Here is a 12,758-nt window from a genome sequence, read left to right on the forward strand (position 1 = left end):
TAGATAAATATCTTGAATATACATTATAGTTGACAGGGTGACATTAGGACTAACAGTACATACATTAACACAAAAACTGTAAACATCCATTATATTAAACATCCATTATAATCATACATATATGCTACACTGAAAACCTAAAAAATAATAAACAAGTTAATGAATTTACAGGGTTACATTTGGACCAACAGTACAGACATTAACATGATAAATGTAAACATTCATCAGATATACGAGAACATGTGACTTTGAATTAATTACGCAAGTTAATAGGGTGACATTATGGCCAAAATTAAAGACATTATTTAGATATACGAGAACATGTGACAATGATTTAACTACGCAACTTGACAGGGCGACATTAGGACCAAAAATAGGGACATTCATTAGATATACGATAACATATGAAAACATACCGGTATATTAGATATACGACAACTAATGTGCTCTAGTATAGTTGACAGGGTGACATTAGAATTAAAAATATAAACATTTATTAGATATTCAACAACATGTGATGACAACTAGTTAACAAGGTGACATTAGTACCAAAAATTATACTCCATAAGATTCAAATATATTTACTACACTTCAAACCTATACAACAATATTCAACTTAAGAATAATCAAACACCATACTCTATAAGATGACAATAAAAACTTCACTCATTAACAACATTAATACCATAGAAAGTCTTATTCTAATAATAATGATATTATGCCCTAAGTTCTTGGCAACGTACATGCAAGTATATTCTTCATATGTGGTGTCTTCTTTGATACGGTTTTTCTTGTAGAGACATGGGGCAGCCCATCCACCATTTATTTCTTATAAGTTTTTGTTTTTGATTTGATAGTAATTTTTTTTTACACTTTGTGAATGTTAAATGTGATTTTAAGAGATTTTGGGATGTAAAGATTGAAAAATGAGATGAAATAATGGATAGGTGAAACGATTAACAATGGAAGGAAGGAAAATATAGAGGTGATGTGTGATGATGGGAGACAATTGCATTAAATGCAATAATGTAAAGTTTAAAAAATGGTATTAAATTAATAATGAAGTACACAGTAGCCTGCACATCACTTTTTTTTTGTCTGCCACTTGCACCTTCTACCCGGTTCATTTTCATCTAATATGGTATGTATTCGACCCGTCGCAAGCTTGCAACGGATAACGCCGTCACAAATGAGAATTTGTGATGTAGACTAGATAAAGTTTTTGGTGGAATGCTAATTGATTCAAAAGAAAGGTACTGGGTATTAAATAATGTATTAGGTTCGGTTGTTCGAAATATACTGACGCTCATAGTTATAGTGCCTTGTTCATCTAGTGAGGGACCGTATTTAATTTTCGTTTTCGTTGACTTGTAAATGAAGGACCCGGTAGATGAAGAATGAACACACTACAATGATGAAGAAACGTAATCACAAAATAGATTAATGTAAATTAAGCTAATGTTAAATAAAAGTTAGCTTAATAAGAGTTTATTTAAATGAATAGATATTAAATAGACATAAAATTACATACTTACCCTTGAAATTTTGGCGCAAAAAATAAAATTAACAATTAAATTTTTATTTTTATTTTTTCTTTAAATTTTGGTGGCGCCGAAATTCGGTGTCACCGGGTGACGCCCTATCACTGTCCTATTTCAAAAGGTCATATTTCAAAAGGTCATAACTATGCTCTTATACCTTGTGAACAGTCCAAAATGCGAAGGATTTGTGCCACGTAGAATTGGCGCTCACCAATGAATAGTAATTACTTATACAAGCAATTTGAATATAGGATGATATGTGTAATTAGTCTAACAAATACCTTGAATCTCTTATAAGATTCTTATATATCACGAAATACAAAATGTACATACTGTCAGTGTAATACTCCGTATTTATGTCTTGGGGGGTACTCTATCGAGTAGCCCTTACTCTGTCGAGTAAGGGCAAGTTGCGTAGATAAACAGTTTCTGACCTGTTGGGCACTCGATCGAGTAGCTGGGGCACTCGATCGAGTAGGGGGGTACTCGATCGAGTACCTTGGGTACTCGATCGAGTGTCCGGTTTATCGGGGGTTTTTCTCGGGTTTTGTTAATTACGCGATTTAGGTATTTAAATATATTCGTCTTTATTCTAAATCACTTTTTACAAAACCTAAAACCTGTTTAAGAGAGAAAGCAACTGGTTCTTCTTCCTAATCGCGTTCTTGACAATTCCGGAGTTCGACGGTCGTTTGTATCGTAGTTCGCGTCGTTGGATTCCTTGCGTCGAGGGTAAGCTTCTAGCATAATTTTTATAATGTTTTGCTAGGTTTGGTCAAACCCTAATTTAGGGTTTGGGGGTTTTATGAGTAGTAAGTAATTGGTAGTCTTTATGTGTTATGTATGATATGAGGAGAATTCGTAGAGGAGCCGTTTTGATAATTTTGTAGATACCGTCTGCGTGTTGTGCTTTCCAGGTAGGATTTCCTACTCAGTATTAGTCCCATAATGGGATATTGGTGATGTGCTGTAGTTAGTTGTTTAACATGATGATTATGATTGTGATTGTGAATGTGATTGTGATTGGTTTCTTTGGCTCTCGAGATGCGTTCTACCGAGTGGGGTCACTTGCGGGAGTGATCTCACGCCCTAGTTTCGCCCTTCGTGGAACCCGCCACGAAAGGGGATGTGCACATTAATGGACAGGGTTATCGCTCGTACGATGAGCGGGGCTTAGGTGGGAACGGCTGCGGTCCCCCATCGGCAAGGCCGGTCCAAAGTGGACGATCAAGATTGAGATGATGGGAGTTGGTGGTGTGTGTGTGTGTGTGTGGCGTTCATTTGTCTGTTTGTCTTATTATTGTTATCTATATTGATTGTGTGATTAGTATCGACCCGGTGTTGTTTTGTAAAACCTGCGGTGATCCATTCGGGGATGGTGAGCAGATATTGAGCAGGTATAGAGATGAGTACGGGGATAGCTGGGATGGCCACGACATGACGATAGAGTCTTCCGCTGTAGTTTAGCTTTTATTTACATTTCAGTTGAGAACAGATAGTTTGGAATAATGTATTGTACTTTCAGTTTGGTTTCGAGGATTGTATTTATCATTAAACTATTTATAATAAATGTTGTTTCCGTTTTGTCTATTTGATTATCATACCTCGGGCGACCGAGATGGTGATGTCTCCATACCTGAGTGGTCCTGGTAAGGCACTTGGAGTATGGGGGTGTTACAAATGGTATCAGAGCGACGATCCTGAAACCTGTAACCAATGAACTTAATGAACATAGGGAGTCAATTAAAATGAACCCGGGGTAAAAGTCGTAGGAGCTAGTGCAAAGGCTTGGGAGACGTCCTAAAGTCGCAAGGGGTCGCCCTACAACTTTGAACCGGTCACATGGGGGAATGTGTGTGTTGAGTCATGTGTGTGCTTAGTAACTTGCGTAACAATGTGGTGGAATGTGTTGATGGTCGTATGTTCGAATTGGAAGTTGATGAGATAAAAGAAAAGTGATGTTATATATATATATAGATATTGTTGATGAAATGATAGCATGATGGAATGTTTACAACGTGGCAATTAATAGCATGATTGATATGATATAATGTGATTTATAAAGTTAGCATGTTAGTATATGACGTAATATGCGGGTAGCTATTACGTATGGGTGGTACTTGATCGAGTGAGGCTGACTCGATCGGGTAGGTTTTTGACGATTTTGAGTCCAGAATCGAAATTTTGGGGCACTCGATCGAGTAACTAGGGGTACTCGATCGAGTAGGGGGTCACTCGATCGAGTAGCCTAGATACTCGATCGAGTGGGTTAGAGATCAGGAGGTCTGTTTGGTTCTGGAGTTTGGGTACTCGATCGAGTACATGGGGGCACTCGATCGAGTAGCCCGTTACTCGATCGAGTGGGTTTGGATACTCGATCGAGTAGGTGCTGGGCAGCGCGTTTTCGTGTTTTGGGGTTTAGAACGTGTGTTTATGTTTACTTTTCTTGTATAGCTTCAAGATGCCGCCCAAGAGAAATGCCTTGTATGCGAGAGCTGAGCTTATGACTACGGACGACATCGTCAAGATGTTAGAGCACCAGGACGCTCTTACTGAGACCCTGAAGAGAGTGAATGAGGACAAGGAAAAGAGTAAGGAGAAGGAGGTTGACCATGCTAAAGTCAGCCTCTATATTGCGAGGTTTAATCCGAAGGAGTATAAGGGAGTTGAGGAGCCTAATATTCTAGATAGTTGGCTGAGGGAGATGGAGAACATACTAGATTTAGTTCGTTGTCCTGATGAGATGAGAGTGGATCAGGCTGCATTTTATCTGAGGGAGGCAGCTGGCAAGTGGTGGGACTCAGTGAAAGTGAGTGCCAAGGAGATATATACCAACCAGGGGTTACCTGCTATACCTTGGGAGGAGTTTCGTAGGGCGGTGATGAAGGAGTTCGTGCCAGAACATGTGAGGAGTAAGTTGAGAGAGGAGTTCGACAAGTTTAAGATGATCGCCGAGATGTCGTGGCGAGTACTACAGCAGTTCAATGAGAAATCTAGATATCGAGGATATGGGTTTGAGTGAGGAGAATCGGCTTTGAGGTTTGAGAGAGGGCTAACCACGAAAATTATGGATAAGTTACCCGTGGGAGTCCTTGCGATGTAAAGGAAGCATATGAGAGGGTGGGAGAGCCGAGAGGCTAGTGGAGATGGCTCGGGAGAGGTCGGGTGGAGAGAAGAGGAAGTCTGAGAGCGAGGGTGGTGGCCAATCTAATTTCAAGAAAGGCAACCACAATCAATCTAAGGGGTTTTCTTCTGGGTCCGGGTTTAGTCTTTGGAACTTCCTTTGGGAGAGGCCGTGGGAGTGTGAGCAATAGCTGGGGAGTGACTGCTTTGGTTGTGGTGGCGTAGGCCACAAGAGACATGAGTGCACGAGTGCACCGGGATCTTTCCGGAGACTCGCGCGAGCTTCGCGAGCAACAGACCGGCGGGATCATGGCCAAACCGGGGAGGTCAGAGCTACCAGAGTAGAGGCAACCGCAACGGCGGTAATTCTTATCAGAAGACACCGGCGAACAACAACAACAACAATCAAGGGTCGGGTGCTAAGCCGACCGCATCAGCCAGTACTGTCCAAGGAGGTGGGCAGAAGACTAGTGGCAAGTTGTTCATGATGGACAAGAAGGCAGCTGAGGAAGATGCGCACGTTATCACCGGTACATTTCTTGTTAATGGTGTTCCTACGTTTGTTTTGTTTGATTCGGGGGCTTCTTAGTCGTTTGTGTCTTCGAGTCATGTAAAACAGTTGGGTTTGAGAGTATATGAGTCTGTTAGGGAACAAGTTTTCATACCTTCGGGAGAGTCTGTATCGTGTGGGAGGTTGTTTAGAGATGTATCCTTGATAGTTGGGCAAGTCGATTTCCCTGTAGACTTGCTAGAGTTTCCTTTTAATGGTTTTGAGGTGATAGTTGGGATGGATTGGTTAGGAAAGTATAAAGCTAAGATAGACTGTCATCAAAAGAAAGTGTCCCTAAGAGGCCCTAAGGGTGTTAGTGTGTCTTACCGTGGGTTTCTAGTCAAACCCAAAGTTAAGTTGATTGCAGCTGTCACCTTGAAGTCGTATCTGAGGAAGGGATGTCCTCTGATTTTGTGCCATGTGAGAGATGACCGGATAGAGAGCCCGACAGTTGACGAGATACCGGTGGTGGGAGAGTTTGCAGATGTTTTTCCAGAGGAGATTCCGGGGTTGCCACCGAAGAGGGAGATAGATTTCACCGTTGAGTTGAAGCCAGGGACGGGGCCAATCTCTAAGGCACCGTACCGTATGGGTCCTAAGGAGATGGAGGAGCTTAGGAAGCAGTTGGATGATTTGATAGAGAAGGGATACATTAGACCAAGTGTATCGCCTTGGGGAGCACCAGTTCTTTTCGTGAAGAAGAAAGATGGGAGTTTGAGGTTGTGCATAGATTACAGAGAGCTGAACCGTGTGACGATAAAGAACAAGTATCCTTTGCCAAGGATAGATGACCTGTTTGATCAGTTGAGTGGTGCAACAGTCTTTTCTAAGATTGATTTGAGGTCGGGGTACCATCAGGTGAAGATTAGAGATGTGGACATACCGAAGACAGCTTTCACGTCGAGGTATGGCCATTATGAGTGTGTGGTGATGCCGTTTGGGTTGTCTAATGCGCCGACAGTGTTTATGGATCTGATGAATAGGATCTTCAGACAGTTCTTGGACCAGTTCGTGTGGTATTTATCGATGATATCTTAGTCTACTCTAAGACTAAGGAGGAGCATGAGGAGCATCTGAGGATCGTGTTGCAGACTTTGAGGGATCATGAGTTGTATGCTAAGTTGTCCAAGTGTGAGTTTTGGTTGGAGAAAGTTGCTTTTCTGGGGCATGTAATCTCTAAAGATGGGGTAGTTGTGGATCCGGCGAAGATAGAGGCAGTGACAAAGTGGGAAGCACCAAAGAATGTTCTTTGAGGTGAGAAGTTTCTTGGGTTTAGTGGATACTACGAGACGGTTCGTGAAAGATTTCTCCAAGATAGCTAGACCGATGACAGCGTTGATGAGGAAAGAGAACAGGTTTCGTTGGGATGAGAGTTGTGAGACGGCGTTCCAAACATTAAAGGAGCGTTTGACCACAGCTCCTGTCCTCGCATTACCTGAGGGGAGCGAGAATTTCGAGGTTTATACGGATGCCTCGAAGAATGGGTTGGGGTGTGTGTTGATGCAGAATGGTAAAGTGATTGCCTATGCTTCTAGGCAGTTGAAGCCTTATGAGGAGAACTACCCTACTCATGATCTGGAGTTGGGTGCAGTGGTGTTTGCTCTCAAGATTTGGAGACATTACCTTTATGGAGCAATCTTTAAGGTATTTTCTGATCACAAGAGTCTCAAGTACATCTTCACGCAGAAGGAGTTGAACATGAGACAGAGGAGGTGGATGGAGTTGATTGGCGACTATGACATGGAAATAATCTACCATGAAGGGAAGGCCAACGTTGTAGCTGATGCTTTGAGTAGGAAGAGTGTACATTCCTTGTGTACGACTTTATCTTTGATGAGGCTGAGAGATGAGGTAGCGAGCTTTGGGATACATATGATGCAGAAAGGGGATGCCATGGGTGATATGACAGTACATATGGAGTTTTATGATGACATTCGGGATAAGCAAGCTTTGGATCCTAAGATAGTGGAGTGGAGAGCTGGGGTAGAGAAAGGGACAGTGTCCCGCTTTTCCATTCATACAGATGGTAGCTTGAGGTTTGATGGTAGATGGTGTGTTCCTAATGATGAGGAGTTGAAAAAGACAATCATGACAGAAGCGCATTGCACACCATATTCAGTTCATCCGGGTGGAGACAAGCTTTACAAAGATTTGAAGAAGACGTTTTGGTGGCCTGGGATGAAGAAAGAGACAGCTGAGTTTGTGTCCCGTTGTTTGACATGCCAGAGAGTTAAAGGGGAACAGAGAAGACCACAAGGTAAGGTTCAGTCTTTGGAGGTGCCTGAGTGGAAGTGGGAATCCATTTCCATGGATTTCATTGTGGGTTTGCCGAAGAGTCAACAAGGTAATAATATGATTTGGGTGATAGTAGATCGTCTGACCAAGTCAGCTCACTTTGTTCCAATGAAAGATACATGGACTAAGGCACAATTGGCTATGGCCTATCGAAAGAACGTGATGAAGTTACATGGAGTCCCTAAGGACATAGTGTCTGACAGAGATGCAAGGTTTATATCGAGGTTTTGGAAGGAGTTGCAGGAATCGTTGGGAACAGCTTTGAAGATGAGTACAGCATTTCATCCTGCGACAGATGGGCAGACTGAGAGAACAATCAAGACCCTTGAGGATATGTTGCGAGCTTGTGTGATGGATTTTGGTGGTAGCTGGGAGTAGAGGTTGGACTTGATAGAATTTTCTTACAACAACAGCTATCACACCAGTATAGGTATGGCACCGTTTGAGGCTTTGTATGGGAGGAGATGTAGGAGTCCAATCTGTTGGGACGATAGTGCTGAGGCAGTGGTGTTAGGACCAGAGATGGTGCATGAGATGGTGGAACAGATTAAGATGATCAGGGAACGGATGAGAGCAGCCCAGGATCGACAAAAGAGTTATGCAGATCTACATCGTCGGGATATAGAGTTTCAGGTTGGGGACAAGGTTCTTCTGAAAGTGTCTCCTATGCGCGGAGTTATGAGATTTGGGAAGAAAGGCAAGCTAAGTCAGAAGTTTATAGGGCCTTATGAGATCTTAGAGCGAGTTGGGGAAGTTGCTTATCGTTTGGCTTTACCGGCTGCGTTGGAGAGAGTACATAATGTGTTTCATGTATCGCAGCTGCGGAAGTATGTGAGTGACCCGTCACATGTGTTGGAGGCAGAGAGCTTAGAGCTGGATGAGTCGTTATCATATCTTGAGGTACCTAAGCAGATCCTAGACCGAAAGGTTAGAAAGACCAGGAGTGGTGAGACAGTTTTGCTTAAGATCCTTTGGTCTAACCACGAGACCGAGGAAGCTACATGGGAGGCAGAGGATATCATGAAAGAGCGTTACCCCTTTCTTTTTGATCAGGTATGTGTGGTTACGGGGACGTAACCTTGTTTCTTTTAGGGGGGTAGGAGATGATCGCGAGCAGTTTTTAAGAGTTTTATGCACCTTTTTGTACGTCGCGTCGGTATGTTTGTCGGGATAAGTTGGGATTAGTGTCATGTCTTATGTTGTTTTGTTGTGACTATGAGTCGGGAATGTTATGGGAGTGCCTTTGTTTAGTGGTAGTTTGAACTTCGGGGACGAAGTTCTTTTTAAGGAGGGAAGACTGTAATACTCCGTATTTATGTCTTGGGGGGTACTCTATCGAGTAGCCCTTACTCTGTCGAGTAAGGGCAAGTTGCGTAGATAAACAGTTTCTGACCTGTTGGGCACTCGATCGAGTAGCTGGGGCACTCGATCGAGTAGGGGGGGTACTCGATCGAGTACCTTGGGTACTCGATCGAGTGTCCGGTTTATCGGAGGTTTTTCTCGGGTTTTGTTAATTACGCGATTTAGGTATTTAAACATATTCGTCTTTATTCTAAATCACTTTTTACAAAACCTAAAACCTGTTTAAGAGAGAAAGCAACTGGTTCTTCTTCCTAATCGCGTTCTTGACAATTCCCGGAGTTCAGACGGTCAGTTTGTATCGTAGTTCGCGTCGTTGGATTCCTTGCGTCGAGGGTAAGCTTCTAGCATAATTTTTATAATGTTTTGCTAGGTTTGGTCAAACCCTAATTTAGGGTTTGGGGGTTTTATGAGTAGTAAGTAATTGGTAGTCTTTATGTGTTATGTATGATAGGAGGAGAATTCGTAGAGGAGCCGTTTTGATACAGCTGTAGATACCGTCTGCGTGTTGTGCTTTCCAGGTAGGATTTCCTACTCAGTATTAGTCCCATAATGGGATATTGGTGATGTGCTGTAGTTAGTTGTTTAACATGATGATTATGATTGTGATTGTGAATGTGATTGTGATTGGTTTCTTTGGCTCTCGAGATGCGTTCTCGGCTGAGTGGGGTCACTTGCGGGAGTGATCTCACGCCCTAGTTTCGCCCTTCGTGGAACCCGCCACGAAAGGGGATGTGCACATTAATGGACAGGGTTATCGCTCGTACGATGAGCGGGGCTTAGGTGGGAACGGCTGCGGTCCCCCACTGGCAGGGCTGGTCCAGTGGACAGTCAGTATTGAGATGATGGGAGTTGGTGGTGTGTGTGTGTGTGTGTGGCAGTTCAGCTGTCTGTTTGTCTTATTATTGTTATCTATATTGATTGTGTGATTAGTACTGACCCCGGTGTTGTTTTGTAAAACCTGCGGTGATCCATTCGGGGATGGTGAGCAGATATTGAGCAGGTATAGAGATGAGTACGGGGATAGCTGGGATGGCCACGACATGACGATAGAGTCTTCCGCTGTAGTTTAGCTTTTATTTACATTTCAGTTGAGAACAGATAGTTTGGAATAATGTATTGTACTTTCAGTTTGGTTTCGAGGATTGTATTTATCATTAAACTATTTATAATAAATGTTGTTTCCGTTTTGTCTATTTGATTATCATACCTCGGGCGACCGAGATGGTGATGTCTCCATACCTGAGTGGTCCTGGTAAGGCACTTGGAGTATGGGGGTGTTACAGTCAGTTTGCACCTCCCACAAGCCACCCATGATGATTATCGGACGACATGTTTAGCATATGTCGCATTTTTATAACATTTCGTAAGTCGGTTAATAAAACGTTACTCGAACACTTTGGCCAACTTCTTAGTCGTCATCTACGTGCCAATTCAACCATTTTGACAATAATTAAAGTTAATTTCGGCATGTTCATCATATGATATGCGCGTGGGGGCGTGGTGTAGTCCACAGTTTGGCGACTCCGCTGGGAATGATTCAACTAGACATACTCTTAGTGCTACCAGTGGTGAAATTTGAACAAAATTGGGGTTTAAATTTGAATCTAACATTATCAATCATCATTCGCGGTCACATAGTCCGTATTCTTTACCTTTCCGAGGCTCTTAACCAAAACCAATTCGACCAACTATGCCGTCTCGATGGTAAAAATTCTTATTTGTTTCCATGTAGATGGATAGTGGTTGATGTCAACCACATCGTGATGCATATTCATGTTTGTATCAAGAGTATTCCGCTACTCAGCGAATGAAACTAGGAACCGACCATACTCCTGTTTGGTACGGACCTCTCCACAGACGGAGTTTGATTGTTTGGTGTGAAAACCACCCTTTAAACCAAATATCGTTACAAGCACACAACATACCCTTATAATGCTTGTTTGTATGTATAATTGTCATGTGTATTCCCGAGTCGATCACGAGTCTAAATATCATCTTTGTAAAACAAAATAATGTATTTTTTTGTAAATAAAATCCCCATTTTTTTTCTATTTTTTTCTTTACCTTTTCAAAATTATGTCCTCAATCTCAAACTGATGCACCAAACTCTTGGGACAAACCATCCCAACAACAAGTGGTAACATTCCAATTCTGAGACTCGGACATAACCTACACATCTATGGCCAAAGGGTGAGTAATCTTTTACGAGAACACAACCCACATCCATGGCCAAAAGGCCAAAAGAGATGGTTTTACAAGTCTTGACAAGTATAGTAAATGCACAAAGACACCACACACAATGCATAAGTACAACATTTGACGGGTCGAAAAAAGCAAGCGTCAAACTCCTAACAACTTCGTCATACTCACACTACTCAATCAAAGACTCTATTAACAATGCTCATATGCAATGACACTAGCCAAACAACATGAATTTGAAGCATGAGAGGAACAAGATCGAGCATAACAATAAGTACCATATGATGCATGTGTTATAACTAAGTATATAACATGAGGGATCATATTTAACGTGAATATGATGCTATTTAAGAAACTAAGCATGGCTTACTAAGCATTGGGAAGCCAAGCCGAGATGTCCCAAGGTCGTCCCTAGGGACATGAAGGGGGCAAAGAGGGCTCGATAATGGTAGCCTTCCCGGTTCGGACAAGGCAATTCCGACTTGGTCGGGCACCATCCCGGTCCGGGTCCATTTCCTCCCGGTCGAGACCAGGTCTAAGCATAGATTTTGCCATGAATTCATTTCATGTTATACTCATTCATATACATGATTTACTTACTCACGGACATCAATGAACATTATACCCTTCTCAATTTTATACCACATCTACCATTTTTCCCGATCTCTCAAAAGACAATCCAAGACCACCGCCTCCCCACCGCTCGCCACCTCCCCTCTATGAACCGAGCACCTGAACCTGACCCCTGCAACAGACGACCCCTTGACACGCCTAAAACGTCGCTATAAAAGACGGTCAAATTAACAATTTATAAGCCACACTTAATACCAATTAACACTAATTATCAAACAAGTAAAGTAGTAAGAAAGGGATTGTACCCAAGAGAAGGTGGGTTTTGTATTCGGTTTTCAATTATGTAATTAGAACAATTGCAATTAATTAACAAAGCAAGTATGTAAAAAATAGGGGTTTTTTGGTTTGGTTTTCGAATATAGCAAAAGCAAAACAAAATTCAAACAAGAGTGAGTAGCAAGTAAGCAAGCAAATCGATTTCAAGATGGAAAATTATCAAATATTGACAAAGACTTAACCTAACTCAATAAAGTGAGACACTTTAGTTGATCCTTGACACAATCAATCCTTTAACTAATATTCTTGCCCTATTAGTGAGATAAAATCTCCAAATTCCCTTAATAGAAGCCAACAACAAGGAATTCACACGTAACAATTGACCCAACTTATTAGTTCCCCTAGTGGAAATCATACACATAGAGTAGTTAACAAGAAGACTAAGCAATAGGAATCTAATAGGTGCAATTACTCACTATAAAAACACAATTAATGAGTAATCACCAAATTAATCTCTCAGTTGTCAATTAAACCAAGAAGAAATCACATTCATTAGTCTAATAACAAGTTGTTGCAAGATGGGATTACAAGGCAATCACACTTAATAAACCCAACAACAATAAATTAAGGAACTTGATTTAATTAAGTAACAAGGAAATCACAATTACTATAACCAAATAAGGATTCCAAAATTCAACAAATAAAACACAAGAGATTAATAAAAATAACGAATGATGAGTCATAATTATATGCATATTTATGCCTCCCCTTAATTACTTTTGATACGGTTTTCATGCTAGTTTATATCATTTACATGCCTTTTATGTTAGAATGTCGAT

General features: G+C 41.6%; 2 long non-coding RNA genes across 2 annotated transcripts; both read left to right on the top strand.

Annotated features, from left to right (window-relative positions):
- Positions 1-2,390: 2,390 nt before the first annotated feature.
- Positions 2,391-3,131, top strand: LOC141629213 (uncharacterized). Its single transcript, XR_012537244.1, has 2 exons — positions 2,391-2,458; positions 2,928-3,131. It is a non-coding gene; the product is annotated as an uncharacterized LOC141629213 (long non-coding RNA).
- A 6,188-nt stretch (positions 3,132-9,319) lies between these two features.
- On the top strand, positions 9,320-10,064 carry LOC141629217 (uncharacterized). Its single transcript, XR_012537247.1, has 2 exons — positions 9,320-9,389; positions 9,861-10,064. It is a non-coding gene; the product is annotated as an uncharacterized LOC141629217 (long non-coding RNA).
- The last annotated feature ends 2,694 nt before the right edge of the window (positions 10,065-12,758 follow it).

This window comes from Silene latifolia, chromosome 2 (assembly GCF_048544455.1).
Source record: "Silene latifolia isolate original U9 population chromosome 2, ASM4854445v1, whole genome shotgun sequence".
Classification (NCBI taxonomy): Eukaryota; Viridiplantae; Streptophyta; class Magnoliopsida; order Caryophyllales; family Caryophyllaceae; genus Silene; species Silene latifolia.